The sequence below is a fragment of the Triticum dicoccoides genome, chromosome 5B (assembly GCF_002162155.2).
Source record: "Triticum dicoccoides isolate Atlit2015 ecotype Zavitan chromosome 5B, WEW_v2.0, whole genome shotgun sequence".
Classification (NCBI taxonomy): Eukaryota; Viridiplantae; Streptophyta; class Magnoliopsida; order Poales; family Poaceae; genus Triticum; species Triticum dicoccoides.
Window position 1 is genome coordinate 387,072,674 of NC_041389.1, and position 8,098 is coordinate 387,080,771.

Here is an 8,098-nt window from a genome sequence, read left to right on the forward strand (position 1 = left end):
ATCAACTTTAGCTTTATCAACTTCAATACCTTTTTCAGAAATTTTATGACCCAAGACAATGCCTTCATTAACCATAAAGTGGCACTTTTCCCAATTCAAGAAAAGACTAGTATCTTCGCATCTCTGCAAAACTTGATCAAGGTTGTTCAAGCAATCATCAAAAGAAGATCCATAAACAGAGAAATCATCCATGAAAACCTCAACAATCTTTTCACAAAAGTCAAAGAATATAGGCATCATGCATCTTTGAAAGGTAGCAGGTGCATTACATAAACCAAAAGGCATATGTATATAAGCAAAATTACCGAAAGGGCAAGTAAAAGTGGTCTTTTCTTGATCCTCTTTTGACACAGGTATTTGAGAGAAACCAGAGTAACCATCTAGAAAGCAAAAATGTGTATGTTTGGATAATCTTTCTAGCATTTGATCAATAAAAGGCAAAGGGTAATGATCCTTTTTAGTAGCTTTATTTAATTTGCGGGAATTAGTTACCATCCTATAACCTATAACAATTCTTTGCGGGATCAATTCATCTTTTTCATTAGGAACAACAGTAATACCTCCCTTCTTAGGGACACAATGGACAGGACTTACCCACTGACTATCAGCAATGGGATAAATTATACCAGCCTCAAGGAGCTTTAGTATTTCTTTTCTTACCACGTATTTCATCTTAGGATTTAACCATCGTTGGTGATCAACAACTGGTTTGGCGTCTTTCTCCAATTTTATTTTCTGTTGGCATAGAGTGGGACTAATGCCCTTAAGATCATCAAGAGTATATCCAATAGCAGCACGGTGCTTCTTCAGAGTTTTCAATAATTTCTCCTCTTCCTGCTCTGAAAGGTTAGCACTAATAATAACAGGATATATCTTCTTTTCATCAAGATAAGCATATTTAAGAGTATCAGGTAATGGTTTAATCTCAAACACGGGATAACCCTTGGGTGGAGGAGGATCCCCTATGATTTCAACAGGCGAGTTATGTTTAAAAATAGGTCCCTATTTAAAGAATACTTCATCTATCTCCATTCTTTCATTCATAAACATATCATTTTCATGGTCTAGCAAATATTGTTCTAAAGGATCATTAGGAGGCACGACAATAGAAGCAAGACCAATAATTTCATCCTTACTAGGCAATTATTTATCATGGGGTTGTCTACAAAATTTAGCAAAATTAAACTCATGAGACATATCCCCTAAACCAATCGTAACAACATCCTTTTTGCAGTATATCTTAGCATTAACAGTATTCAAGAAGGGTCTATGCTACCTCTTGAGCACTGCGTTGGATTTCCCCGAAGAGGAGAGGATGATGCAGTAAAGTAGCGTAAGTATTTCCCTCAGTTTTTGAGAACCAAGGTATCAATCCAGTAGGAGATCATGCACGAGTCCCTCATACCTACACAAAACAATAGCTACTCGCAACCAACGCGATTAGGGGTTGTCAATCCCTTCACGGTCACTTACGAGGGTGAGATCTGATAGAGATGATAAATGATATTTTTGGTATTTTTGATATAGAGATGCAAAGTAAAAAGTAAAAGGAAAAGTAAAAACAAAGCAAGTAATAAAGTAATGGAGATTGATATGATGAGAATAGACCCGGGGGCCATAGGTTTCACTAGTGGCTTCTCTCCAGAGCATAAGTATTCTACGGTGGGTGAACAAATTACTGTTGAGCAATTGATAGAAAAGCGAATAATTATGAGGTTATCTAGGTATGATTATGTATATAGGCATCACGCCCGAGAGAAGTAGATCGAAATGATTCTGCATCTACTACTATTACTCCACTCATCGTCCGCTATCCAGCATGCATCTAGAGTATTAAGTTAAAAACAGAGTAACGCCTTAAGCAAGATGACATGATGTAGAGGGATAAATTCATGCAATATGATAAAAAAACCATCTTGTTATCCTCAATGGCAACAATACAATACGTGCCTTGCAACCCTTTCTGTCACTAGGTAAGGACACCGCTAGATTGAACCCAAAGCTAAACACTTCTCCCATTGCAAGAACTACCAATCTAGTTGGCTAAACCAAACGGATAATTCAAAGAGACTTGCAAAGATAACTCAATCATACATAAAAGAATTCAGAGAAGAATCAAATATTGTTCATAGATAAGCAGGATCATAAACCCACAATTCATTGGTCTCAACAAACACACCACAAAAAGAAGATTACATAGAATAGATCTCCACAAGAGAGGGGGAGAACATTGTATTGAGATCCAAAAAGAGAGAAGAAGCCATCTAGCTACTAGCTATGGACCCGAAGGTCTGAAGTAAACTACTCACACTTCATCGGAGAGGCTATGGTGTTGATGTAGAAGCCCTCCGTGGTAGATGCCCTCTCCGGCGGAGCTCCGGAACAGGCCCCAAGATGGGATCTCGTGGATACGGAAAGTTGCAGCGGTGGATTTAGGTTTTTGGCTCCATATTTGATCTGACGGGGGTACGTAGGTATATATAGGAGGAAGGAGTACGTCGGTGGAGCAACAAGGGGCCCATGAGGCAGGGGGCGCGCCTAGGGAGGGCGCCCCCCCACCCTCGTGACCTCCACGGTTGTTCCTTGGAGCAGGGTCCAAGTCTCCTGGATCACGTTCGGTGAGAAAATCACGTTCCCGAAGGTTTTATTCCGTTTGGACTCCGTTTCATATTCTGTTTCTTCGAAATAGTGAAATAGGCAAAAAAACAGCAATTCTGGGCTGGGCCTCCGGTTAATAGGTTAGTCCCAAAAATAATATAGAAGTGGAAAATAAAGCCCAATATAGTCCAAAACAGTAGATAAAGTAGCATGGAGCAATCAAAAATTATAGATACGTTGGAGACGTATCAGGCATCCCCAAGCTTAATTCCTGCTCGTCCTCGAGTAGGTAAATGATAAAAAAGAATTTTTGATGCGGAGTGATACTTTGCCATAATTTCAATGTGAATCTTCTTAATTGTGGCATGAATATTCAGATCCGAAAGATTCAAGACAAAAGTTCATATTAACATAAAGGTAATAATACTTCAAGCATACAAATTAAAGCAATCATGTGTTCTCAAAATAGCATGGTTAAAGAAAGTTATCCCTACAAAATCATATAGTATGGCTAAGCTCTAACATCATTACACAAAGTATTTAATCATGCACAACCCTGATGACGAGCCAAGCAATTGTTTTGTACTTTAATAATCTCAAACTTTTTCAACTTTCACGCAATACATGAGCGTGAGCCATGGACATAGCGCTATAGGTTGAATAGAATGGTGGTTGTGGAGAAGACAAAAAGGAGAAGATAGTCTCACATCAACTAGGCGTATCAACGGGCTATGGAGATGCCCATCAATAGATATCAATCTGAGTGATTAGGGATTGCCATGCAACGGATGCACTAGAGCTATAAATATGTGAAAGCTCAACAAAAGAAACTAAGTGGTTGTGCATCCAACTTGCTTGCTCACGAAGACCTAGGGAACTTTTGAGGAAGCCCATCATTGGAATATACAAGCCAAGTTCTATAATGCAAAATTCCCACTAGTATATGAAAGTGACAACATATGAGACTCTCTATCATGAAGATCATGGTGCTACTTTGAAGCACAAGTGTGGAAAAAGGATAGTAGCATTGTCCCTTCTCTCTTTTTCTCTCATATTTTTTTTATTTGGGCCTTTTCTCTTTTTTTGCCACTCTTTTTTTTTGTCCGTAGTCTCATCCCGACTTATGGGGTAATCATAGTCTCCATCATCCTTTCCTCACTAGGACAATGCTCTAATAATGATGATCATCACACTTTTATTTTTCTTACAACTCAACAATTACAACTCGATACTTAGAACAAAATATGACTCTATATGAATGCCTCCGGCGGTGTACCGGGATATGGAATGAATCATGAGCGACATGTATGAAAGTTATGTAGGTGGCCTAGCCACAAATACAATGTCAACTACATGTTCATGCAAAAAGCAATATGACAAAAGTAATATGTGCATATGAACGGAACGGTGGAAAGTTGCATGGCAATATATCTCGGAATGGCTATGGAAATGCCATGATAGGTAGGTATGGTGGCTGTTTTGAGGAAGGTATATGGTGGGTGTATGATACCAGCGAAAAGTGCGCGGTATTAGAGAGGCTAGCAATGGTGGAAGGGTGAGAGTGCGTATAATCCATGGACTCAACATTAATCAAAAGAACTCGTGCACTTATTGCAAAAATTTAGAAGTCATCAAAAACCAAAGCACTACACGCATGCTCCTAGGGGGATAGATTGGTATGAAAAGACCATCGCTTGTCCCCGACTACCACTCATAAGGAAGACAATCAATAAATAAAATTGTGCTCTGACTTTATCACAAAGCGGTTCACCATACGTGCATGCTACGAGAATCACAAACTTCAACTCAAGCATTCTTTAAATTCATAATCACCCCAACTAGCATTGCTTTTGATATTATCACTTCCATATCTCAAAACAATTATCAAGCATCAAACTTATCTTAGTATTCAACGCACTCAAAAGAAAGTTTCACAAATCTTGAATACCAAGTATATTATCTTTAAGCAAATTACCATGCTATTAACAACTCTCAAAATAATCTAAGTGAAGCATGAGAGATCAATAGTTTGTTTAAAACAAATCCACCACCGTGCTCTAAAAGATCTAAGTGAAGCACTAGAGCAAAAATTATTACGCTCGAAAAGGTTTAAGTGAAGCACTATGAGCAAAACTATCAAGCTCAAAAGATATAAGTTAAGCACATAGAGTATTCTAGCAAATTCTAAATCATGTATGGCTCTCTCAAAAGTTGTGTACAGAAAGGATGATTGTGGTAAACTAAAAAGCAAAGACGCAATTAATACAAGATGCTCCAAGCAAAACACATGACATGTGGTGAATAAAAATATAGCTCCAAGTAAATTACCGATGGAAGTAGACAAAAGAGGGGATGCCTTCCGGGGCATCCCCAAGCTTTGACTTTTTGGTGTCCTTGGATTATCTTGGGTGTGCCATGGGCATCCCCAATCTTAGGCTATTGTCACTCTTTGTTCCATAATCCATCAAAAGAATTCACCCAAAACTTGAAAACTTCACAACACAAAACTCAATAGAAATCTCGTGAGCTCCGTTAGTGAATGAAAACAAAAGACTACTTTAATATACGGTAATGAACTCATTCTTTATTTATATTGGTGTTAAACCTACTGTATTCCAACTTCCTTATGGTTTATAAACTAATTTATTAGCCATAGATGCATTGAAATAAGCAAACAACACACGAAAAACAGAATCTGTCAAAAACAGAACAGTCTGTAGCAATCTGTGACTAACGCAAACTTCTGGAACTCTAAAAATTCTACCAAAATAGGAAGTACTGGAAATTTTGGTTATTGATCATCAGCAAAAAGAATCAATGCAAAATCACGTTTCTGTGATTTATTGATTTTTTTCTCGTGAGTGCAAAGTTTCTGTTTTTCAGCAGAATCAAATCAACTATCATCATAGCTCATCCTATAGGTTCTACTTGGCAAAAAAAACTAATTAAAACATAAAACCACATCTAAACAGAAAGTAGATAGATTATTTATTCCTAAACAGAAGCAAAAACAAAAACACAAAATAAAATTGGGTTGCCTCCCAACAAGCGCTTTTCTTTAAAGCCTTTTTAGCTAGGCATTGAGTTTTCAATGATGCTCACGTGAAAGACAAGAATTGAAGCACAAAGAGAGCATCATAAAACATGTGACAAACACATTTAAGTCTACCATACTTCCTATGCATAGGCATCTTGTAAACAAACAAATTATCAAGGTAAGCAAAAACTAGCATATGCAAGGAGGCGGAAAGAAACAATAGCAATCTCAACATAACGAGAGGTAATTTATTATCATGAAAATTTCTAAGACCATATTTTCCTCTCTCATAATAATTACATGTGGGATCATAAGCAAATTCAACAAAATAGCTATCACATAAAATATTTTCAACACGATCCACATGCATGCAAAGTTGACACTCTTCCGAAATAGTGGGATTAACATTAACTAAAGTCATGACCTCTCCAAACCCACTTTTATCAAAAAATTCATAAGATTGAATATTCTCCAAATATGTGGGATATAGAGTTGACACTCTTCCAAACCCACTTTCAATAATATTGTAAACACTATTATCAATCTCATATTCATCATGCGGGTTAAATAAATTTTCAAGAACATAAGCAGAATCACCCAATCATGATCATTGCAACAAGTAGTAAACATAGCAAGACTAGCATCCCCAAGCTTAGGGTTTTGCATATTATTAGCACAACTGACATCAAGAGAATTTGTATTAAAATCATTGCAATCATGCTTTTCATTTAAGGAACTATCAAGTATGGGTGCAATAGCAACAATCTCATGTTTAACATAAGGAACTATAGCAAATTCATCTTCATAAATATTGGCTTCATGGCCACAAGAATAGAAAGCATCATGTTCATCAAGGGATATTTCAATCAAATCATCGGAATCATCATTATCTATAGATTCATGCATATCATTATTTTCTTCCAAAGCAACGGTCATTCTTTCAATAAATTCTTGGACATAGACATTATGAGCGAGGTTTTCATTGCAATATTTAAGTATGACGGAATTTTCAGATTTGTTGAGAGTAAAATCATACTTTTCAATCAAAGAAGCAACTTCATGAGCACCCTTAAAAACGACAAATTCTTCAATTTGTTCGATATCATAGTAACTATAAACACCCTTTGCATAAGAAGATAAGATTTCATTATCATTGAACTCACATAGGTAGGGAAGGTGTTTTTTAGGGTTCTTAGAGCAACAAGTAAAATCACACATTTCACAAAGATTCCAAGCATAGCATAGCAAACTATTTATATGATACCGTAAGAGTCTCCCTTTTTCAGATAATTGATGACGCACAGAATGAGCATGCTCATCTAAAGATTTCCCATCCACTAGGCTAGTTGGAGTTTCAGCACGAGCGCATAAGGATTGAAGATGATCCAAGTAGAACACTTTAAGTGGATCCATGTCAATAGATTTTTAGCAAGCAAAGATGCAAGCATATAGAAGGCACAAGGAAACACAAACAAAGATACATATGGGAAGAAGGCGAACGAAAAAGAGAGAGCGAATAAAACAGCAAGGGTGAAGTGGGGGAGAGGAAAACGAGAGGCAAATAATGTAATGCGAGAGATAGGGATTGTGATGGGTACCTAGTATGGTTGACTTTTGTGCAAACTCCCCGGCAACGGCGCCAGAAATTCTTCTTTCTACCTCTTGAGCACTGCGTTGGATTTCCCCAAAGAGGAGAGGATGATGCAGTTTTTGAGAACCAAGGTATCAATCCAGTAGGAGATCACGCACGAGTCACTCGTACCTACACAAAACGATAGCTACTCGCAACCAACGCGATTAGGGGTTGTCAATCCCTTCACGGTCACTTACGAGGGTGAGATCTGATAGAGATGATAAATAATATTTTTGGTATTTTTGATATAGAGATGCAAAGTAAAAAGTAAAAGGCAAAGTAAAAACAAAGAAAGTAATAAAGTAATGGAGATTGATATGATGAGAATAGACCCGGGGTCATAGGTTTCACTAGTGGCTTCTCTCAAGAGCATAAGTATTCTACGGTGGGTGAACAAATTACTGTTGAGCAATTGATAGAAAAGCGAATAATTATGAGGTTATCTAGGTATGATTATGTATATAGGCATCACGTCCGAGACAAGTAGATCGAAATGATTCTGCATCTACTACTATTACTCCATTCATCGACCGCTATCCAGCATGCATCTAGAGTATTAAGTTAAAAACAGATTAAGCCTTAAGCAAGATGACATGATGTAGAGGGATAAATTCATGCAATATGATAAAAACCCCATCTTGTTATCCTCGATGGCAATAATACAATACGTGCCTTGCAACCCTTTCTATCACTGGGTAAGGACACCGCAAGGTTGAACCCAAAGCTAAACACTTCTCCCATTGCAAGAACTACCAATCTAGTTGGCCAAACCAAACGGATAATTCGAAGAGACTTGCAAAGATAACTCAATCATACATAAAAGAATTCAG